Raw genomic sequence first — 25,707 nt, forward strand, 5'->3', positions numbered from 1 at the left:
CTTTTCTTTACGTTGTTATCTGCTGACATCCAAAATTCCAATGTTTTTATCCAAACATGCACTGGAAGAGCAACCAGTGATTATCACTGTGATCATATTTTACACACACACACACACACACACCATGAAAATAATCATACCACTTTTAAAAATTACAATTAAGTTTCATTATCATAAACCTCTTTGAACAGGATGTATATCTGTGGGGTACTGTTGCCCAGTTTTAAGCAAAATTTAACATTTTTTCTCATTCATCTCCATGCAACATTAGACTAATTGATCAAAGCAAATCAGCGCAAAGATGGCAGTGGGAAAGCATGCTGTGAAATGAATGAATGGGAAAAAATTTGTATGGAAGTAGGGAACTGAGTTGTGGGGGGGGTCTATTCCTGTTAACTCCTTTGGGACATAACGTAGAATATATAGCATACAAAAGTAATGGGATACCTACACATTTTAAAGATCCTTCTAATGATACAGTATTTGATAATGTGTCAGCCCACTTTTTTCTTACACACTTTCTCATGTTAGACTCAAAACTAATTTTTGATAACAGGAATGCAGTATTTTGGTCATTTTCTCTTTTATCACAGTAGTAGTTCAGTTACTGATTACAGGCATGTTAGCCTGGCTCAAAGCCAATACAATCTGGTCTCCATATTCATGGGATCTATATTTGTGGATTCATGTTTTCACATTGTCTGTTGCAAAATTTATCATACTAAACATTTGGCTGCTGCTTGCTGCATTCACCCTGAGTGATGGTGGGGCACGCACGACTTCAGTCTTGCAATGAGCGTCATCCCAGTAGATGGCTTGTGACATTTTGTGTGTTGTGTGTGACTGCATTAGGTTATTTGTGCTTAAAATATTACTGTGCTTATGTGAATACCCGTGGGTTCTAAATGAAGTGCATCTATTGACTGAAAAGCCTAAAAGAGCCAAGAAAGTGGTGATTTTGAATGAGAAAGTGTGGATTCTAGATAAATGTCGAGAAGGGCTCACATACGCAGCCGTAGGCTGCATGTTTGGTATCAATGAAAGTACCGTAAGATACATAAGGAAACAAGAAACTGAGATCAGAGAGGCAGTGCAAATGCCACTCTGATCTCAGTTCGCAATTTTCACAGGCAAGAAAAACTTGCCTGTGAACAGTGGTATGATTTCTGCTAAGGCCCCCATTCTTTACAACAGATTTAAGCAACAAACCCCCTGTACCAGCAGTACCGCAGAAACCATTTTCACTACCAGCAAAGGCTGTTTCCAGAAATTCAAGCGGTGTATGTTAAGATTACAGGTGCGTCTGCTTCAGCTGATCATGAGGCTGCTAAGGCCTATCCTGCGCAGCTCAAAAAGCTCATCGAGGAGAAGGGATATAAACCTGAACATGTTTTCAATGCTGATGAGACAGCATTATTCTGGAAGAAGATGCCTCAGTGCACCTATATAGCCATCGAAAAGAAGGACCCAGAATTCAAGGCGGCACAAGATTGGGTTACAGTGATAGTTTGCAGAAATGCAGCAGGCCATATGACAAAGCTTGGACTAATTTTCTGCACGCAGAACCCAAGAGCTCTTAGAGGAGGAGGACATCAGCGATTTGATTGATGGACTGACAACAACATTAACAGATGATGAACTTGAGGAGCTTGTTTGTTCCAACTGTGAGGATGAGAATGAAGTTGAGGAAGAATCACTCCAAGAGAAGAATTTGACTTGGAAAACCTAGTGCAGGCAATGCATGATGCCAAATGCCTTATGGACTTCTATGAATACAACGACAACATGATTCGGGCAGTGAAGTTCAAGGAAACCTCAACAATAATTTAACACCATACATAGCTGTGTTCAATGAGTTCAAACCAAAACAAGCAGCTTCCAATAAAATGTTCCTGAATAAGAAAATCTATATTGATGCCTGAAACTCCTCGTACCCACGAACCAGAAGTCTTAATGTCAGCCAACCCTGCTTCTTTTCCAGCCTCTGACACCCCTACTACTGAGGAGTACTGAATCCTGTGGTGAATACCCTGGTGCATGCCTTGTTCCTAACTATGTAATAAAGTTTTGATACAGTATTTTTGAAACACGAGTCTAAAATGTTACTCATTATATAAAACACAATTAAAACCTTTTAAACACATTGAAACATTTTTATGTTAATTGTAAATGGTGGCGTAAGTGTTTAGGCGTACATAGAAAACATCTAGGGCTATTTGGACGAGAGTACAGATTTTCGCAGAGATTCACGTTTTTGCGGGATGTGTTGACACACAACCCCCACAAATATGGAGACCCGACTGTATTCCAGTTCATCTCTAAGGTCTTCAGTGGGATTAAGTTCTGAGTTACTGGGCAGGCCAATAAAGCTTTTGCACACCCCTTATCTTCAAATCAGATCACTACAGGCTATGCAATGTGACAAAGTGCATTGTCACGTTGAAACAAAAAGGATCACTCTGTGCTACAGTGTAGGAAGAGCAAAATTTTTTCAGAATGTCAGTATACTGCATGACATTCATCATTATAGGAACAGTGACCAGTGGTCCAAGCTGAAATCAAGAGAAAGAGCTGCAGACACTAATAGCACCTTCACCAAACTTCACAGTTGGGATGACACACTATGATAGTTCTCTGGGCATCCACCAAATCCAAGCATGGCCTTTAGATTAGAAATATTGTACCATAGGTCTTTAGATTAGAAAGGGTATACCAGAAAGCTGTGTTATAGAATGTACCACTCTTAACACAGATTAGCATTAGTAGAGGCATATGATGCAAGAAAGCAAGCTTATGCAGCATCAGCCAAAAAAAAAAAAAAAAAAAAAACCACTTCCATTTCATCCCTCTGTTTGTTCGAAATACCTGTCCAGCTGAGCCTAAAATTTATTTAGGCTATCAAATTCCATAACAAGGGATGGAAGTCTGTTCCACCAACCAACTCCCTGCTGGCTAAAGGCAAATTTCCGCACATCTATCCTACATCTGTCTTTCCTCAATCTGAATTTATGCCCTCTCAGGTGATTATTCTGAGCAAGAGAAAGAATCCCATCGGCATTGAGCATGCTCAAACCATTCAAGATTTTATACACCTCTATCAGATCACCTCGCTGGTGCCTAGTCTCCAGATACTGTAATTTGCAAAACTTAAGCCTTTCTTCGTAAGAGCAACCCTTTGTTCCATTCACTAATCTTGTTGCCCTTCTCTGTGCTCGTTCCACCAGCTCTACATCCTTCTTGAAATGAGGCCTCCAGACCTGTATACAGTACTCAAGGTGTGGCCTGACCATTGCCTTATACAAGGGAATAATCATCTCCTTATCCTTGCTAGAAAAATTCCTGTATATCATTGACAAGACACCATGAGCCACTCTTGCAGCCCGTCTGCACTGCTCAGAGAACTTCATATCTGCCTGCACAATTACCCCCAGGTCCTTTTCATTCTCTACCACTGTCAGTGTAGTACCATAGAGTTGATACGTTGCTCTGGGGTTGCTGTTTCCCATATGTAGTACTTTACATTTGTCAATGTTAAACTTCACTTGCCACCTCTCAGCCCATCTGTTCAACCTTTCCAAATCCTGTTGCAGCAGCATAGCATCACTAGTATCCTTAACAACCCTGCCAACCCTTGTATTGTCTGCAAAATATTTCTAGTTATTAGCATTAGTAGAGGCACACGATGCAAGAAAGCAAGCTTATACTGCATCAGCCAAAAAAAAAAAAATCCCATTTCACTGATCCATTCATTCCAAATGTTTTTCTAGTTCTGCCTTGAATTTATTTAAGCTATCAATTTCCACAACAAAAGATGGAAGTTTGTTCCAGCAATCAACTACCCGTTGGCTAAAGGCAAACTTCCGCACATCTTTTCTACAACTGTCTTTCCTCAGTTTGAATCTATGTCCCCCTCAGGTTTGTAATTTGAGCAAGAGGAAGAATCCATTCAAGGCCTTATACACCTCAGTCAGATCACCTCGCAGGTATCTAGTCTCCAGAAGCTGCAATTTGCAGAACTTAAGCCTTTCTTCATAATAGCACCCCTTTGTTCCCTTCACCAGTCTTGTTGCACTTCTCTGTACTCATTCTAGCAACCCTACATCCTTCGTAAAATGAGACTTCCAGACCTGTACACTACAGCAATACCTCACTTAGCACGGCTTCAAACAGCACGGGTTTCACTATAACACGGTTTTCAATTATGTTTAAGTCAAAAATTTACTGTACATATTAAAACTCATTTGATAGCCTAGGTATGTATACATGTATGCAAACATGTACAAACTCTCATGTACAAAGTGGTGCAAACTCTATTTTGAATGCTTTTCAAATTTTTCATTTCACAATTTATTTTTTTACCCCTTTAAATATGATCGAAAATATATTTGCATCTTGGCTAGAAATCACTGCCAACAACATGTTCTGTTTGGCAGCTTTTTTTGCCCAATTTGACAAATGATTTCACTTGTTTTGAATCGCTAATTCAGACAATTGCCAAACACATTGTGAAGGTCGGAAAAGACTTGGGATTCGAAACTTTGGACACTGCCAATGTACGTGACTGCATTGATTCACATGCAAATGACTTAGATAATGCAGCTCTCTTTGAAATTGACGAGCAAACTGCATAGAAGAAGAGGAAAACAATTCTGAAGTGGATAACACTGAAGTGGCACCAAAAGAATTTTCAACAGAAGAATTGGAGAAAGTTTTTTAGGGGGTTGACATGCCTGCGAGGTGATCATGAATGCTATGTTCAACGTCCGGAGATCCGGACGTTGAATATAGCATCAATATATGGCAAATTTTATGAGATGGGATTCAATTCTACTAAGACTTGTACACCAAGAAAAAGAAAAGACGACTTTACCAGACTTAATTATTGAAATGCCTAAATAAACAACAGCTTTTTTCTAATCTCTCATGATGTTACTTTTCATTAATAAAATTTTTGCAATATGTTTTTTATTTCAAATCCTTTTAATTGGCTGTAAAGTGCAAATTGCTTATAGATTTATTATAATTTGTTTATAGTCTGTTTCTCTGGTATGCATTCAATTAAAACCCATTATAATTATACCTCAATCAGCATGGTTTCACATTACGCTGAACAGTTTCAGTACCAATTATCAGTGCTATTTGGGGTATTGCTGTACTCAAGGTGTGGCCTGACCATTGCCTTATATAAGGAGATAATCACCTCCTTATCCCTGTTGGTGTCTCCGTAGCCAGGTGGGTTGGAGCCCATCACCACCAAATATGGAGGATGCGGAAAGGTCAGGGAATGACCACCGTATATCCCGGAGCAATATGGCCTTAGTTGCTAATGCTCCTAAAAACCAAATAACAAACAAACAAGCAATATAGCCTTAGTTGCTTATGCTCCTAAAAACCAAATAACAACAACAACAACAACAACCTTATCCCTGCTTGCAAAATTTCTGTATATCATTGACAAGACCCCCATGACCTACTCTGGCAGCCTGTCTGCACTGCTCAGAAAACTTCATATCTGACTGCACAATTACCCCCCAGGTCTTTTTCATTCTCCACTACTTATAATGGATTATGCACTAGAAAAATCGATACTGTACACTGTGTGCTATGATGTTTTGTTTGTGTGTAGCAGCTCCTTACCAGGGTCAAATTTAGGAATATGCTATGGCTAGGGGCTTCACTGCCCTCAGTTATTTAGATCCCTAGCCATAGCATATTCCTAAATTCAGCCTCAATACCTGAGGGCACCTCACCATTTCACTCTTTGAAATTAAAATTATATAATTATGTATTTCGGGGTCCCTTCATATGCTTTCATTCAGAGCAAGGAATCTTAACATATGGGTTGCCATGATCCGCTTTAATAAATTGAAATGTCTCCTTATGTAAGTATTTGTTTTGCACTTGACATGATGGATAGAAGTAGTCAGTCCTCGTATAGCACGATATTTGTTCCTGGAAACCCTCGTGCAATGCAAAATCATGCAATATAAACAACAGGCCCTATGGGAAAAATAGGGTTAGGTGCCGACCACCCAAGATTGAACACACATTTATAACCAAAACATTACCAAACACAATAAATAATTGTAATAAAATACTTATGTATTTTATTACGACTATTACGTAATAAAATATTGCTAATGCTTTTGCTTCTATCGTAAGCAAACTTGTTTTTTGTTTGATTTTCTACGAAACAATGACAGCCGTTCCATCTCTTCCAATTCTTTGTGTCTCAATCTAATGGATTTTAATTACACTTTGAGTTGTTCCTGCTATGAAAGTTGTTTTTATATTCTCTGCATTCTTTCTAATTCTTGGCGTTGCCTCATTTAGGCCTGTAGCACGTGCAATATCACATGGTCTTTCCTTTTGCTCAAAGCGTTTCACAATTTCATATTTTTTTTCTCTATCGACAGATGCGGACTGGCCATAAGCCTTACTGGGAAAACCCTGGTGGGCCGTAGGCCGATTTGATTTTGGCCATAAATGCTAGTATGAGGCCACTACAAATTTTACCAGGTAAGAATTTTTGACCCAGTCTGCCTCTGTTTATCGATATTGCTTTTTTTTTTTTTCTCTCTGAATCTGTAGTGTATTCACCAAAGCTTCCTTTTAAGTATTTTACTCATTTTTAGGGAATAAAGCACAATTACAAAATGAGGAGGAACGCTTGATACACATAAACAAAGCTGTGAGTGTGTAGCAACTGAATAAACAACACCGTAAAGGCAGAGACAACTCTATTAATTAACACCTCACTAGCTCACATTTTACTAAAGCACATTTCTGGGGGGTTATTACCATAAGAAAAAAACAATTTCCAGTTGCGTTTCTGCTAATGGAATCTGTTATAAACTGGTAGTAAACTCGATCTAATTGCATTTGCGATAATACAGATAGCTGGAATTGTGTGGGTTTTTACGCTATTATGGTGAAATGTGTTTCCCCTTCACTGATATAAAAAACATAAATACATTTTCAGAATCTTCTCTTCATTCCTGTTGCGTTCGGTTGGGGTGATTCTGCATTCGACTGCCATTTCTTGTAAACACAAAGGCGAATCGTGCATATGCTAATTCGGTTTGTGTTATATAAGATATCGTTCCCCTATTTATAAATTATGTATGATCGAATTTGTGTAGTGTAAACACGTGTTATATACGAGGACTGACTGTATGCTGATTCTACAGCACTAATTTAACCTTGAATGAATAGCAGGCTACAAGTCTGAGTTGCTGTTGTTGTTGTTGTTTTGGTTTTTAGGAGCATTAGCAGCTAAGGCCATATTGCTCCGGGATATGCGGTGGTCATTCCCTGACCTTTCCACATCTTCCGTATTTGGTGGTGACAGGCTCGAACCCCGGTCTAATCAAGAAGCATGTGATACACACTACTGCTCCTTCCCACCTGGCTACGGAGGCACCCAAGTCTGAGTGAATATCTGAGTTTTCTGTTACCAAAACTATTGTTTTGGAGAACTACTACCATCTGATAAATTAATTATAATCATTTTAATATTATTATATTGTTCAATTACTCAATTACCTAAGCACTAGTTATGTTAATAATAACAGCATTTAATTAGCAATTAAACAAAATATTCAAAACCAAACCGTGGTTTGCGAAACTGACTCCGAACATAATCTGGGTCCTTGCCAAAAACGTTAAAAGTCAACCTGCACAAACTATTCTAAAGCTGTACCTCCAAAACAAAAGGAATATCTGATATTGCCTTGATTGCCCACCATAACCTCAAAAGAAATTACTTATACCACATGGTGTAAGAGTTGGGATGGTACTGAAGCTTTGCTATGCAGACAGCATTTTTTTCGCCATTTCAAGCGTCCAATAAGAAAATTAATGGTATTGCACCAGGTGATAAGAGTTCATCTACCACCTTGTTTTGCTCGGTGTCACAGAGGGTTAGATATTCCAGGTGTGAACTGACTTCAGCTAGGGTCATGGTGAAATTAATATCATTGATAAATATAGAAAACAACGATGGGCCCAACACCGAACCTTGGGGGGGGGACTCGACTACTAACATTAGTCCATGAAGAGCAGAGTCCATCCACTGTGTCTTCTCCCACTCAACCATGCATTCCTGAAATCCAAGTATATGATATCAAGATTTCCCCTTAACAAACCCATGCTGTAGCTGAACTATAACTGAAATCTTGTATAGATGATCCTGCATTACTTCTTTAACTAGTGACTCCATTATTATTTTTCCCGGAACAGAAGTTAAACTAAGTAACAGGTCTGTAATTACTCGTGTCACTCTTTGATTCCCCTTTGTGAATTGGGGATACATTTCACAATTATAGCTAAGGGTTTGATTACTTCCTTTGCTGCCTCCCTTAATATAATTGGATCCCATTCACCCCTAGTGCCTTTCTTATGTTTAACTTCAACATTCTCTCTTCAACTTTCATGTCGGTTATTATGAAATCATTTAGCTCACTTGAGTTTGATAGGCTTCTGGCCTCCACATCCTTACAAAATTTTTCATATGTAAATATAGATGCAAAATACTTATCATTTTGTCAGTTACCTGAGCAGAATCGTCAACATTCTAACCATCGATATCAAATGGACCAGTCTGATTCATCCTCCTTCTAGAGTTTACATAAATAAAGAAGTCTACTAGTTTATTTTTCATTATTTGCCCTTTCCTCATTTTTGGAACGACTTGTCGCAATCTGCCTTCACTTGCCTGACATCCTTTGAGACTTGATTACAAACTAGCTTATATCTACCATAGATTTCTGTGTCTTCTGATAATTTGTATGCATCCCATTCGTTTTTCTTCTCTACCATGAGTCTCATTAGTTCATCTGACATTCGTTTAGGCCTAAACCTTGAACAGTATTTCTTAGTTGGTACGAAATGTCTAGTAGCTTCCATGATTCATTCCTTGAATGCTTCCGATTTAGAATTTGCTTTTGCTCACATCATCAGTTGGTCCCACTGTACAGAATTTAAAACTTTCTGAGACCTCAGTCACCTTTACAAAAGCAAAAATCCTTCCCTTTAGTTCTGATGGTAGTTACTTCTTTAATTAAATCACACAAGAATACCCTGTGATCACTGCCACCTATTGGTTCCTTTATCTGCATATTCTTTAGGCATGAAGAATTACTGCTGATAATACTGCACAATAAATTTTGGGTCATATTTTGTTACAGACATGAAAGTAAGTTTACTTTATAGATTTTGGGGTGCTAAACATGAAAATAGAGCAAAAATGGCAAATTGGCTTTGTTTTTGAAAAAAGTAGTTGTTTATAATTACACAAGATATTTTTTATTTATATGGCAGTGAGATGTAGCTACGAACATATCTATATCAAACACTTTACATTTTGGTCTTTCACATGTATTCAGCTTCGGAGGGCATCCCTTTTCACCATTCAACAATAATCGGCTAACACGGCAGCGCTCCATTTGCTTTTGTATCTTTGTTTCATCGCTGTGATGTCTTGATCCTCTGGGAGTAATTGTTCAGTCAGATATGAAGTTTTCTGAGCAATGCAGACAGGCTGCCAGGGCAGGTCATGAGGTTTTGTCAGTGATATACAGGAATTTTGCTATCAGGGAAAAGGAGGTGATTGTCCCTCTGTATAAGGTAATGATCAGGCCATGCCTTGAGTACTGTGTACAGGTCTGGAGGCCTCATTTTAGGAAGGATGTAGATTTGCTTAAGCATGTACAGAGAAGGGAAACAAGATTCGTGAGGGGAATGAAGGGATCCTCTTACCAAGAAAGGCTTAAGTTCTGCAAATTGCAACAACTGGAGACAAGGCACCTGTGAGATGATCTGATTGAGGTGTATAAGGCCTGAATGGGTTGAGCACGCTGAATTCTGATGGGATTCTCACATTTGTTCAGATTACGAACCTAAGGGGGCATAAATTCAAATTAAGAAAAGACAGATGTAGAATAGATGTGCAGAAATTTGCTTTTAGCCAGCAGGTGGTTAATTGCTGGAACAAACTTCCATCTGTCGTTGTGGAGGTTGATAGGTTAAATAAATTTAAGGAGGACCTGGACAAATATTTAGAGGGAATTGTTTTGTAATTTTTTTTTTTTTTTGGCTGATGCCGCATAAACTCATACACTTGCTTACTTGCATCACATGCCACTACTACTACTATCACCTTGTTCGATACTGGTGACACCACAGGTTGGCAGGAAGAAATCCAGGTGCGAGTGCAAGAAATGCATCTTCAATGAAATGTTGCACCCCAGTTTTTCGTATGAAATAATGAGATCTTCCACAAGCTGCCTATAGTATTAGTAGAGGCGTATGATGCAAGAAAGCAAGCTTATATAGTATCAGCCAAAAAAAAAAAAAAAAAACCTTTTCATTCACTCCAAATGAATCTGTAGTTCTGCCTTGAATTTATTTAAGTTTTTGACCTCCACTGTGATTGATGGAAGTCTGTTCTAATTATCAACCACCTGCTGGCTGAAGGCAAATTTCTGCACATCTATTCTACAATTGTCTTTCCTCAATTTGAATTTATGTCCCCTCAGGTGAGGTGAGTAATCTGAGAAAGAGGAAGAATTCCATCAGCATTCAGCTTGCTCCAAACCATTCAAGGCTTTATACACCTCAATTAGATCTCACAGATGCCTAGTCTCCAGATGCTGCAATTTGCAGAACTTGTGTTTCTTGGTAACAGCAACCCTTTGTCCCACTCACCAATCTCATTGCCATTCTCTGTACTCATTCCAGCAGCTCTACATCCTTCCTAAAATGAAACCTCCAGACCTGTATGCAGTACTCAAGGTGTGGCATGACCATTGCCTTATACAGGAGGACAATATCACCTCCTTATCTTTGCTATCAAAATTTCTGTGTCATTGACAATACCACATGACCAACCCTGGCAGTCTGTCTGCACTGCTCAAAAAACTTCATATCTGACTGCACAATTACTCCCAGGTCTTTTTCATTTTCTACCACCCAAAGTGTAGTACCACACATTTGGTACATTATTCTGGTGTTACTTCTACCCATATGCAGTACTTTGCATTTGTCAATGTTAAACTTCAGTTTTCACTTCTCAGCCCATCCTCCCTACTTTTCTAGATCATGTTACAGTAACACACTGTCATTAACAACCCTGCCAACCTTCGTCTGTAAACCTAGACATTAACCCTAATACGCCTTCGGCAGTATCATTGATAAATACTGAAGAAAACACTGGGCCCAACACCCCGAACCCTAGGGGACTCCACTAATAACACTAGTCCACGAAAAGCAGTGTCCATTGATTACCAGTCTGTCTTCTGCCACTCAACCATCCTTTTATCCATTGTAGCAGCTTCCCCTTAATGCCATAGTGCTCCAGTTTGTACAGTAGTCTTACATGTGCAACAGCAACAAAAGCTTTCCAAAAGTCCAAGTATATGATATCAAAACTATTTTTTGCATCCAGTTTCTTTGTGACCACATCATAGTATTCAATCAGATTTCTCAGACAAGACTTTCCCTTAACAAATCCATGCTGTGTTTGAACTATGACTGCAGTCTTGTGTAGATAATCCTGCAAGCATTCTTTAACCAGTGACTCAATTATTTCCTCAGAAAAAGTTGCCGTCTTAGCATTAGTAAAGGCATTTGATGCAAGAAAGCAAGCTTATGCAGCATCAGCCAAAAAAAAATAAAGTAAAATAAACAAATAAAAAATAACAACTTCCACTTCACCCCTCTGTTCGTTCGAAATACCTGTCCTGCTGAGCCTTAAACTTAGTCTACAGACACTGTAATTCGCAAAACTTAAGCCTTTCTTCGTAAGAGCACCCCTTTGTTCCATTCACTAATCTTGTTGCCCTTCTCTTTACTCGTTCCAGCAGCTCTACATCCTTCTTGAAATGAGGCCTCCAGGCCTGTATACAGTACTCTAGGTGTGGCCTGACCATTGCCTTATACAAGGGAATAATCACCTCCTTATCCCTGTTGCAGCAGCATAGTGTCAGTAGTGTCCTTGACAACCCTGCCAACCTTTGTATCGTCTGCAAACTTGGACATTAAGCTTGATATACCATCATCAATATTATTTATAAATACAGAAAACAATAATGGACCAACACTGAACCCTGAGGGACTCCACTAATAACATTAGTCCACGATGAGCAGTGTCCATTGATTACCACTCTCTGTCTTCACCCCCTCAACCACCCCTTTATCCTTAGCAGCAATTTGCCTCCAATGCCACACTGCTCCAATTTGTGCAGCAGTCTTCCATGTGCAACAGTATCAAAAGCCTTTCTAAGATCCAAGTATATAATATCAAAGTTATTCCCTGCATCCAGTTCTTTGGTGACTGCATCATAGTATCCAATCAGATTGGTCAGGCAAGACTTCCCCTTAACAAAGCCATGCTGTGTCTGAGCTATAACTGAAGTCTTGTCTAGATGATCCTGCAGTGCTTCTTTAACTAGTGCCTCCATTAATTTTCCGGGAACAGAAGTTAAACTCACAGGTCTATAATTACTTGTGTCAGCCTTTGATCCACCTTTGTGAATTGGGGTCACATTTGCACATCTCCAGTCCATGGGTACCTCCCCTGAGTCCAAGGAAGCTCTCATAATTATGGCTAAGGGTTTGCTTACTTCCTTTGCTGCCTCCTTTAATATAACTGGATAGATCCCATCCACCCCAGGTGCCTTTCTTGTGTTTATCTTCAACAATTTCTCCTCCAACTTACTCTCAGTTATTACAAGGTTCTCTAGCTGCCAGAGTTGAATACACCTCTGGCATTCACCTCGCTGAATAACTCCTCATGTGTAATTGTCGATGCAAAATATTCATTTAGTTTGTTAGCTACCTGAGCAGGATCATCAACAGTTGACCCATCGATATCAAGTGGACCAATCTGATTCATCCCCTTCCTTCTAGAGTTTACATAAGTAAAGAACTCTTTGCTGTTTTTCTTCGCATCCCTTGCCAAGGATTTTTCGTAATCTGCCTTTGCCTGCCTAACCTCCTTTGTAACTTGGTTACAGATCAAGTTGTATCTATCATAGGCTTTTGTGTCACGTGTAAATTTGTATGTATACCATGCATTTTTCTTCTCTGCCATATGCCTCATTAGTTCATCTGACATCCATTTAGGCCTAAACCTTGAACAATATTTCTTAGTTGGTATGTAAAGCCTAGTAGCTTCCAAGATAAGTTCTTTGAATGCTTCCCATTTTGAATTTGCTGTTGGTAACATCATCAGTTGATCCCACTGTATAGAATTTAAATACTGTCTCAGTCCATCGTAGTCGCCTTTACGAAAGCAATACCCCTTCCCTTTACCCCTATTGGTAGTTACCTCTTTGAGTAAATCCCACTTCAGAACACTGTGATCACTGCCACCTAGTGGTTCATTTATCTGCAGATTCTTAATGCATGAAGAATCACTACTGATAATCAAATCAAAAGTATTACTCCCTCTAGTTGCCTCCCGAACATGCTGATGTAGAAAACAATCATCCAATAAATCCACAAAGCCTTGCTAGTGTGTGAGTGACCAGCCCCCAAATTCCAGTCAATATCTGGGAAATTAAAATCCCCCATTATAAGACTCTCTGATTTACTGGCCCACTCTATTTCTCTGTACAGTTTCTTATTATACTCATCAGAGTCATTAGGCCTATAGCACACTCCTACTCTCAATTTTGATCTCCCAATGCTTATGCCACACCAAACTGACTCGACACTGCTACTGTCTAGCGATGTCGACTGGCTTCACTTCCTTGGATTTTATGTGTTTCTTAACTAATAGCATAACCCCTCCTCCCTTCCTATCCTGTCTATCCTTTCTGTAGACATTGTACTCCCCAAATTCCAGTTCTGCATTTTTTATATCTGTGTGACACCACGTCTCTGAAATCCCAACAATATCTGCCTTTGATGTTTTGAGCAATACCTCAAATTCATCAAATTTATTTACTAAACTCCTAGCATTGGTGTACACGCAAGTATACATGCACCTGCTCTTCCTCTTAGCCACCCTAATACAACCCATGTGTTTACTTGTACCCCAATGATTCCCAGCAGTCTCTGAAATATCCTGCATCTTATTTTCCAGGCTGCTGCTCATTCCAATAGAAGCAGTGCAAGAATCACTTTCTCCTCTGCCAGTGGCTACTGTTAATCTATTAGTCCTTGTATCCCCCCAATCTAGCAGTTTTCCGACCCTCCTAACACTGCCTCGATAGCATCGGCAAACATTCTTGCATCCTTTCTATTTAAGTGTATTCCATCCCTGTAGAAGCAGTCTCTCCTGTTCACAAGTACAGACCAATCTGAAAAAATTCTACCCCTTGAGCCCTGCACAATCTTTCCAGGGCCGAATTGATTGACATCGCTCTCATCATATACTCCCTCCTATCGTGTCTGGGCAGAATTGCAGACACTTTCAAATTCAACCCTAATTCACGGCTTTTTTTCATCAATGACCTGTAATTTTTAATTAATTCTGCCGGTTTCCTACTCTTGATATCATTAGTGCCAACATGTACAACTATATCACCTTTTGTGCCCTTAAAAGATGATATCCGCTCTACAACGTCATCAACCTTTGCCCCTGGCAGACATACCCTGGTCCTGTTCCACCTATCCTTTTTACAAAGCATGTTTCCCGTTTCCCTGACAATAGAGTCACCAACAACTACTAGTTCCTTTGGGACCAGCGCATTCTGCCTTGGGGGTTGCCGCTGTGTTGCGCGATGACCAAGTGCAAGCTCTGGCATTGGTGTGGGCAGCTGAGAGCTTGATGGGCCCTCACTTGTAATCCTTCGACGGCATCCACCCTGTCCTTCAAGCTCTCATATAGGCCCATAACAACGTCTTTTAACATTTCCTAGAAAACCAGTCAATGCTTTGAAAGGCTTCCACATTGATTTTTTTTTTTTTTTTTTTCTATCACTAAGAACACATTTGAATAGTTTGTCTTCGAAAAGTTGCCTTATTTGTGAACCAATAAAAATGCCTGCTTTAATCTTCTCTTTACTGCCTTGGGAATTTATCTTGCAAGTTTGTGAATGCAGGGCCGTTCACTTCTGAAGCCTTCACAAAATTTTTCCCGAGCCCCAGTTTAATGTGGAGTGGTAGAAGCAAAACTTTATTTGGATCTACCAGAAGTTCAAATGCTATGCTCTTCATTCCAGGTGCTAATGATTTTCATTGAGGCCAACTCCTCTTCTTGTGCATAACCTTGGCACGACTGTCTCAATTGCAGAGAAAGCAACAATACTTAGTCCTAATAAAATGATTAGCTTTAAATCACCACATATCTGCCAATCATATTTCTGATAGTGTACACCTAAGAGGATGTTCTCCATGTTTGTGTATGTTTCTTTTTGTGGACGGCACACGCAAGAGGTATTGAATGCAGCATATTTCCATTGTGTAATAATACAGGCTTAAGGCTAACTTTAGAAGCATCTATAAATAGTCTCCATTCTTCGGGAACGTGTCTCATGTTCATTTCTGCCATTAGACCATCAACATCCGTACAAAGAGTGAGTTCGCCTATTTGATAGAATTTATCATAGTCTTTATTTCGAGTACAAAATTCTGTCGCTTTCACAGAATGATCTAGAATATTCCGCTGTTGTAGCCTAGAGGCCAAAAGCACTGTTTTATTCTTCAGCAGTTAGAGATCCCTGATGAGATCATTAAGCTGTGTGATCTTATAGGTGGTTCAGATGGATAAAGGTTTGGACAAAATGGTGGATCCCTTGATGTAAATGGCTACTGTACTTCTTTGTGTATATGAAGTTGATGTTCATCAATGTCTTCATCTTCATCAGAGTGTACAGAAAAACAGTTGGGTGGTTCAGGAATAGATTGTGAAGCACAGGACAAGTTGCAGATAGTATATTTGGGTACGTCACTGTTCCACTTTTTCTTCATTGTCATCCCTTTTCTAATAGAAGGCACAATACAGAAGCAATAGCAGTCTGTGATGCAATTTGTTGGCTCCCTCCATATCATGGCCACTGTGAAAGGCAATAAACATCCCTTTCGTTTCACCCATGCGTTGAATTTTGATGAACATGTAGTATAGCATATGTATGGAGTGCAAATCTTGTTCTGGTCGCTTCTTTTACACTAAAGGTACAAGAAGGGACAAGTTAAGGGATGCTTCCTTGAAGCTAACTTGATTTCTCCATATACATGGTGGAAGTCATCTAGACTAGTCACACAATTATGGTGCATATTAATCTTACATGACACAGATACTGCGCAAAAAGTAGGAATCTTACAGAGAACAACTGTTAACTGAGAAGAAATCACCCAGTACCTAGCCGTATTATAGGATTACTGCAATAGAGTTTGACTCATTTGAGGCGACAACTTATCACGTGATGCAGAAGGAGGTGACATTGCCAATCATGTGATAAGAGCGTCGTGGTACTGAAACTGCGGTGGTCCATGCATTTTGCCAAGATCCATAGTTGATAATGTAGAGTAACCTGCTAATAAGAGACCCCAACTGTAATTTGAAAATAAGAGCCAATAAACAAATTTTAATGTGATTTTCATGTCAGCAGCATAAAATTAGTCAAGATTGATTATTTTTATTTTCATAACATTTTATGTGTTGACCAATGTAATCAGACCAAGAGTATTGCTCACTCTAGTTGCCTCTCAAACATGCTGCTGTAGAAAACATTCATCCAATAAATCCACAAAAGTGTTGCTAGCATGGGGGTGACCAACCCAGAAGTTTAATTCAATATCTGAAGGTTAAACTCTCCCATTATAAGATATTCTGATTTACTAGCCCACTATTTCTTTTTACAATTGTTTGTTGTACTCATTGGAGTTATTATGCCTATAACACACTCCTACTCTCAATTTCACATTTCCCGATGCTTATGTCACACCCTAATGCTCCTAAAAACCAAAATAAATAAAATAAAATAAAATAAAATTGTCACACCAAACTGACTCAACGTTGTACTGTCCACCCATGTCAACTGGATGTACTTCCCTAGATTTTGTGTGTGGTGCCTCCGTAGCCAGGTGGGAAGGAGCAGCAGTGTGTAGCACACGCTTCTTGATTAGACCGGGGTTTGAGCCCGTCACCACCAAATACGGAGGATGCGGAAAGGTCAGGGAATGACCACCGCATATCCCAGAGCAATATGGCCTTAGTTGCTAATGCTCCAAAAAAAAAAAAAAAAAAAAAAAAAACCTAGATTTTGTGTTTCTTAACTAACAGCATAATCCCTCCTATCCTGTCTATCCTTCCTGTACACATTGTACTCCCCAAATTTCGATTCTGCATTCCTTATATCTGTGTGACTCCACATCTCTGATATCCCAATAATATCTGCCGTTGATCTTTTGACTAGCACCACAAATTCATCAAATATATTTACTAAACTCTTCGCTTTGGTGTACATGCAAGTACAGTAAACCCTCGCTATTCGCGGGGGTTACGTTCCTGAGAAATGTCGCGAATACCGAAAACGCGAATACTGAGTTATGGCTCCCATAGTAATAAAGGGGTTCCATTCCAAAGTATGAAATATATAAGAAAAACTAGTCTAAAATTTTGTCTATGTATATATTATATGTACCTTCATAATATGACTGTACATGACAGTACATAGTGAAATGCAAGCATATGGCATCGAAATGAAAATAAGAAACAATTTAATATTAAATGTAATATTTATTAGAAATTTCAAACAAATCTTTCAAACCAGTGCCTTTGCTAGCTAAAAAACTTATCCCGCCAGTGCTATCACCAGTTTCACTAAAGTGTTGTTGATAAAGAAGTTTTGCCTTTTCACGAATGATGAGTGAACTTAACGGAATTTTATTTTGAATTCGGTCTTCTATCCACAGATTTAAAGCTTTTCCATTTTTTTAAATTTAACATCACGAGTTACAGAGCAAATTTTTGAAGCAATTAGTGCGATTTCACGGACACTACGGCAGATGTTTTCTTCCGATTTCTTGATTGATCGTACTCTTGACTCATTGATTTTATAATGTTTTGCCACTGAGGAGACACTTTCACCATTAGAAATTTCGTCTAATAACTCAATTTTATTCGCTAGTGTCATCACCTTCTTTGATATTTTCACATTTCTCTTTTTATTCGTAGCCATATTTTTGTAGGGGTTAGAAAGAACTTGACCACAATAAAGTCACTTTCTTCCGTTAACGCACTCGAAAAAGTCTGTTTTACACTGCAAAACGGTAGAGTTATCATTTTTGTAAGCATATCAATTTATAAATTGATAAATTTATTCAATTTATAAACATATAAATTAAAATCAAACGACGAAACCTTCCATGACTAACACATACTGAACAAGGATTAGCGAGAAACATCCACGCTCGCGATTTTTTCACCCATCTCCCCCCACCCACTGAGCGCTGTTTTGACCGGGAAAGATAATTTTAGCCACACCCATGTTTTTTATGGCTGAAAATATTCACGGCGTTTTAAAATTCACATTTTTTTAGGTTTCATTTTATATTAAATCGGCGATCGCGAATACGCGAAACCGCGAATACAGATACCGCGAATAGCGGGGGTTTACTGTATACATGCACCTGTTCTTATTCTTAGCTACCCTCACGCAGCCCATATATTTACTTGTTCTATGATGACTCCCAACAATCCTTGAAATCGCTGGCATCGTGCTTTCCATGCTGCTGCTCTTTCCATTAGATGTTAGTCTGTGTAATCCCCCTAAGCTAGCAGTTTTCTGACCCACCTAATATTGCCTTGATAGCATCAGCAAATATTTTTGCACCCTTTCTATTTAAGTGTATCTCATTCCAGTAGAAGCAGTCTCTCCTGTTAATGTAGTAGTAGTAGTAGTGGCATGTGATGCAAGAAAGCAAGTGTATGAGCTTATGCAGCATCAACCAAAAAAAAATCACACCATTCCCTCCAAATGCCTGTCCAGTTCCTTCTTAAATTTATTTAACCTATCAACTTCCAAAACAAAAGATGGAAGTTTGTTCCAGCAATTAACCAACTGCTGGCTAAAGGCAAATTTCCGCACATCTCTTCTACATCTGTCTTTTCTTAATTTGAATTTATACCCCCTTAGGTTCATAATGTGAACAAGTGGAAGGATCCCATCAGAATTCAGTGTGCTCAACCCATTCAGGGCCTTATACACCTCAATCAGATCACCGCACAGGTGCCTAGTCTCCAGCCACTGCAATTTGCAGAACTTAAGCCTCTCTTGGTAAGAGGATCCCTTCATTCCCCTCACCAATCTTGCCCTTCTCTGTACATGCTCAAGCAAATCTACATCCTTCCTAAAATGAGGTCTCCAGATCTGTACGCAGTACTCAAGGCATGGTCTGACCATTGCCTTATACATATCTGCTTTTGTTAACATAATAATTGTAAAACAGCTGATAACAATTATAACCAACATAATATACAGGGTCATCAAGAAAAGAACAAGTGTTTTGAATGCTTATGTTTTGATGTATTGTGCTTGAACTAGTCAGCTTGTCAAATTGTCAATTAAGAAATGTTTAATGATACCAGACTAATGCAAGCAGTACATCAAAATATAATCTTGATGACCTGTGCATTATATACTGGGTCATTCGAGCAGAAACATTCGGTATCTGTTCGATACCTTTGCATACAAGGCCACTTGCATATAGTGATTGTCAGTATTTTCAGGCATCCTCACAAACCTCTTTCTGCCAACAGCACTTATTGACTCTCACAGACAGTAAGTACTGTTAAATATTCAGATGTGTGTGTGCATACACACACACATGCAAAAAAAAAGGATTTATAATTCAAAAACCTAATACACTGCAAGGTAACTGTTTGGTCTGTTTGACAGCTTCAGCCCTCCTGGGCAATTTCTCGTAGATGTTGGCTAGGATTTGTCTCCATTCCTCCTGCAAGGTAGCAGCTACCAGAAATGATTTGGAAATAGGCAGTTTTGAGCACAGCCAAATACATCACTCCAATTCTTTCCACCAGTGTTCAGTGGAATTGGCACTCAGAGTCTGAGTTAGTCCAACTCAAGTTTCATCCACAGACCAGTCTGGTATAACCCTTACTGTATGACATGGAACATTGTCCTGTTGATAGCGATGGGACCCATTTCCATAGTACTGCCACAGTGTAGGTAGTGCATTGCTGTCCAAAACATCCATGAAGTAATGGACTTCGTGGTTTTAGACTTGTTCTACCAATGGAACTAGTGTCTGAAACAGCTTGAAACCACATCAAACGCTGCTGCAAACCTTTTGATATAATACACCTTAAAAGCAAGTAATCTATGTAGGCAATCTCCACTCTCACTTTTCTGTTGGAATGAGGCATTTTGTAGTGAAATTTGTCATTCCACAGACAAGTTGCAGTTGCTTGCACATAGTTTACTGATATGGCACACTTAAAGTTTGTGAGCTCCAAACTACTGTACTGTCTTCTAATGTACAGTTACCACATACGCAGATCCACTAGATTTATGTCAATATGTCTGAACTGATATGTATACTTAGAGGACTTCTGGTATAGTGCACAATATTCGTGGATGGGTATCAGAATACTTTTTTCTGATATAGTGTGTTTGTTTCAAATACATGTTGTATATTACAATTTTTTGTGTTATATCATTGAAATGACCTGGTATTATTTCAGTTTTCCCTTTTATTGGTATATCAATGATAATACCTGTAAAATGAATATAATGTAATAAGTGACCATGTATTAATAATTAATAATGGTTAGAAGCTTTTTATAGTTAGCTCTTAAAGTACTGCCTATTTTCTCATAATTAATTTATAGCAAAAGCTTAATTCATCCAGTATTCATTCTTAATCCATATTTATAACTTTTTGAAATTCATTAGAATGTAAAAGGTTTAAAACTACATTAATAATTAAGATTATGCTCAGAGAAAGAAGTGCACCCCTTTTTTCATCCATAAATCACTCTGTAAATGAGAATAAACTAAAACCGTTGGGTTAGAAGCCAAGAGTCTAAACGAAAGACTTGATATATTCATCGTCAGTTGGCTAAGTAGTACAAGTGAAGGTAAGATCTATATAGTAATTCTAGCTTCCATGATGTGTCACATTAAACACTTGGGAAATTTAAAGTGCACGGGGCTCCATATTGTTGAAAGACTGGCTGGTAATCCCATGTTTCCAGTGACATATTATGCCAAAGCATTCTATTGCTAAGGATTCATATTGAAGTATCCTATAATTGGAATTTAATTTAATTTAGGTAATAGCAGAATCAATTAACAGGTTATGGTTATGTGATTGTACATGTTGTGTGAGTTTAATACCTCGTTGGTTGGTTTTAAAACTATTGTAATGGTAGTATGCCCTAGTGTTCATAGTTTTAGATTACTCGTATTTCATTGCGGTTCTACCCATGTAACAGACATTGCAATCTGTTTTTGAATCAAGTGTATAGGGTACTTCCTGGCAGTAAATAAATTTGATGAATATGAAGTACTGATTTAGTCATCAAATGCAGACATTTTAGGAATAGGGATACATGGTGTCACTCAGAAATAAGTGATGCTGAATTTGAGTATGGGGAGTACAGCGTATATAGAAAGGACAGACAGGAGAGGTGGAGGGGTTATGCTCTTAGTTAAGGAGTGTATTTTTCAATTACCTTGCTCTGTGAAGTATGATTTCCAGGTCTCACGTTTACTTTGAAAAATAGCTTTTGCATATTGTTTTTTAAAAGTAATATACTGCTGGTGAAGTTGTTCAACATCAGTCAGGAGCTAGTTACTGCAGTGACGCTGATAGAATTCATGTGCCCTATGAACCGATTTAAGTAAATTAGTTATATTTTGGTTTCACCAGGGAGTTCCTTTTAACTTTCTATTTAGTGGTGTTAGCAGTAGCCACCAAAAGTATTGCATTTCGTGATGTGGAAACTAAGACAGGATATCCTCAGGGGCTCACATCTGGTGAGTATGGGCTTGGCACACCAAGGGTCCTCCTGAGCTGGATATCATCATTCTTCTCTTTCTTGGCGATTTTCTTTTACTTTTGACTCTCTCTCTCTCTCAGGGTAACTCGGGAATGAATTTTTTTTGGCCGGTGCAGCATAAGCCTCAGGCTTCCTTGCACCATATAGATAATAATAATAATAATAATAATAATATCACAAGCTTCAAACATGTTAGGGGTAGGCAGAGTAGATAATGTTGAGAATTTCCCAATGAACTTTTTTAGTATAAAATCAGTTGATTTTATTAAAGGGTTGCTGGAGACTGGAAGAAGGAACATTAAGAGAAAAGATAAAGCATGATGATCAGAAGTTGTCCAGTCCACAAATATGTTCCAAAAATCTACAAAACATGCCATGTTAGGGGAGGCCAGAGAGATACCAATGTATGAGCCGTCCAGGGTATAGGAAAAAGTTATCAGGTTGATTAGGTTGCTTCAAAATAACTAAATTGTGATGAAGAATGAGCTTATCCAATCCAAAAGTTGTTCTTATATATCAATAGACGAACTAAACCAAGACTGAGACTTTGTATTGAAGTTGTTGTTATTTGGTTTTTAGGAGCATTAGCAACTAAGGCTATATTGCTCCGGGGATATGCAGTGGTCAATCCCTGACCTTTCTGCATCCTCCGTATTTGGTGGTCACAGGCTCGAACCCCGGTCTAATCAAGAAGTGTGTGCTACGCAGGTATTGTATTGAAGTTGCAACAGATAATAAAGTTAGGTGAATTTAAATACATTGTAGTTTGCTTGTTTGTTATTTGGTTTTTAGGAGCATTAGCAACTAAGGCCATATTGCTCCGGGGATATGTGGTGGTTATTCCCTGACCTTTCCGCATCCTCTGTATTTGCTGCACTGCTGCTCCTTCCCACCTGGCTACGGAGGCACCATACATTGTAGTGTGGTCCAGCAAGTTTAATATGGGTTCAAAGTCAGCATATGGAGAACAATAGATGGGAGGGAAAAGAGGTTCTTGGTTATACTCAAGCACAACCACCATTTCAGTGGAGTTTACAATAAATTATCAACACAAACATTAATCATATTTAGCAGTCATGGGCAGGAACCCTGGTCCACTCAAAGAGTGTGCTATTGCACTCTTGCTGCTGATGTAAAGTCAAAAATGCCAGTAATATAAATACAAGTTATAAATTGGGTGCATAAACTAGAAATTACAGTTACATCTAATGAATCGTTAACAATAATTATGGCAAATCTCTGATGATTGTAATTGGTCTGTATAACATTTTTTAAAGAGGAAAAGCCAATAACATTTCCTTTAACATAATATGGTTCTTGAATGGGTGCAACATCGATTGACTGTTCAAAAGCAGTATGTCTAATTTCATCACTGACAATTCTGGATTTGTGGGCATATATCTGTAATATTTTCAGAGATCCAGGAATAGGCTGAGAACTTAACTGTGAAGTAGGAGCTAGTGAAGAAGAGGATAAATTGAGACGATTCATTCTTGTTTCTAGAATGTGCTACTTCTAGTGCTTTTAGGTATTCAGAGCAATGTACATCTCTGTGATGAGATGTACATTGCTCTGGAATGTACAATGGAATGATGAAATTCCTTTCTTTGACATTTACAGTTAATACAACATGGTGGCTCAGTTTTATTTGGGCAGTCTCCAAACACGTGGCTTCCTCGGGCACAGTAACCCACAAGATGGAGAGTTGTGTGCAGAACTGCATTGTATGACCATAATTCAAGCACTGAAAATATCTTGTTACAATGGTAAAGGGTTGATGACAGTGCAAGCTCCATCCTAAGAAAATTTTGTTGAGTGAAGCAATACATTTATAAATGCACGGAGAAAGCTTTATTACCCAATGCACTGTTTGATTAGATTTACTTTTAGTACTGAATCTGAAGGAAATTTCTTGTTTAACTTCTTCTAACATGAATCCAAAGTCTAGTAAATTTTTATTAAATAAGTCCTCTGTAATTCTTCTTTTGGAAACTTCACAGGAAATACCAACAGAACTGGCATTGAAGTTAGTTATATTTACCAAATCAGAGTTATTCAGTCTCAAGCATAATTCCTTTTTGTGTGCGAGTCGCAGCGACTTAATTTTCACATTCCTGAAGTCAGTTTTTAAAGTATTTGTAATCAAATTTTTAATGTCAGTACTGGTTTTCAGTTCACTATCTTCTTTAGCACGAATTAATACCTTTCGTCGTGTTTTGCTATCTGCAAGGGGTTTCTCTGGAAAGGGAGAGCCTCCACAGACAGCTTCATTAAAAAAAACAGTGCTAGGGCTTTTAACTGTTTTTCATAGGCAATTTGTGGGCATCAGAAGTTATTGTGGAGAGAGTATCTCCAACTTTGTCTAAAAGATTAGCTCTAGTTTTAACTTCATTAAGCACAACCCTTAGTTTCTTTTTAAAATAAAATTTCCAGAAGCAGGTTATTCTATTAGCATCACACTTAAGGTGGCTCATAATATCCTTCCTAAGGTTGGAAATTGCTTGAAGAATTGATGATGCATCTTGATTATCGTTAGAATCAAATTCAGTGGGAGCAGCTATATCTATGAGGCTGTCCATTTTATTTACATTCTGTGATAGCTATGGAACATAGTTCCATAGCTATCACAGAATTTGGTGAATTTTGCACAGAATTTATTATCACAGAATATTGCACAATTTGGTGCAAGTTGGCTAGAAGTAGGGCAGAGTTCTAAGTTTCTCTAGACAAGATTTTCATCCAAACCAACCAAAGGGTATATAAAGATACAATAAATTTAAGTTATTTACATCCATGCTGATCTTACCACTTAATGGAGAAAATTCCTCAAAGTTTGAAGATAACTTTTCATTCATGAGTTATACATACAGGCTGTATTAGCGCGATTAATTCATCCCGCGAGCACATTGAACAAAACAGAAACACGTTAATCGAATATAATAATCAATGGGAAAAATTATAATTGGTCCTTGACCTTCTGGAATGTCCATAAAGAATTTTAAAAATACCTTTTAAATAACTTCAAGCAAGAACAGAATAGCACAGCACATAGAAATATGTATAAATAAGGAGAGTTATCATGAAAATGTAATCAATAAAATTAATTTACCTTTTCAGTTTTTTGAAGAGCTGAGTTTACCATCATGTTGGTACCAAATATAATTAGTGTTCTTTAATTTGAACACTAAATTTTTTTATTATAGGATGGAGCTATGAAACACTCAACTTGCACATAGGCTGCACAAATGCATGTCTTCCATGCCCACTGATAACTACTTTGTCTTCTCCTACTCAGCCATCCTTTAATCCATAGCAGTAACTTGCCCTTAATGTGACACTGCTCCAATATGTACAGAAGCCTTTTAAGTGCAACAATATCAAAAGCCTTCTTGAAATCCAAGTATATAATATCAAAATTATACATTTGCAACCAACCAGTTCTTTTGTTATTGCATCATAGTATCCAATCAGATTGGTCAGACAAGGCCACCCTTTAACAAATCTGTGCTGTGACTGCAGTATAACTGCATTCCTGTCTAGGTGGTCCTGCATTACTTCTTTAACTCGTGACTCAATTATATTCCCTGACACAGATATCAAGCTAAGAGATCTGTAATTAATCATGTCACCTATGATCCTCCTTTATGATTTCAGACTATGTTTACACATCTCCAATCCATAGGGACCTCCCCAAGGATGCTTTCATAAAAACAGCTAAAGGTTTGCTTACC

At 38.4% G+C, this 25,707-nt stretch overlaps 1 protein-coding gene across 1 annotated transcript in view; it reads left to right on the plus strand.

Moving 5' to 3' along the window:
* LOC150084217 (nuclear protein AMMECR1-like) overlaps positions 1–25,707 on the plus strand; it is a 174,493-nt gene that overhangs the window by 88,091 nt on the left and 60,695 nt on the right. The gene's annotated exons all lie outside the window — the stretch shown is intronic.

Source organism: Mastigoproctus giganteus, chromosome 6 (genome assembly GCF_048544385.1).
Source record: "Mastigoproctus giganteus isolate SK-2022 chromosome 6, ASM4854438v1, whole genome shotgun sequence".
Lineage (NCBI taxonomy): Eukaryota > Metazoa > Arthropoda > Arachnida > Uropygi > Thelyphonidae > Mastigoproctus > Mastigoproctus giganteus.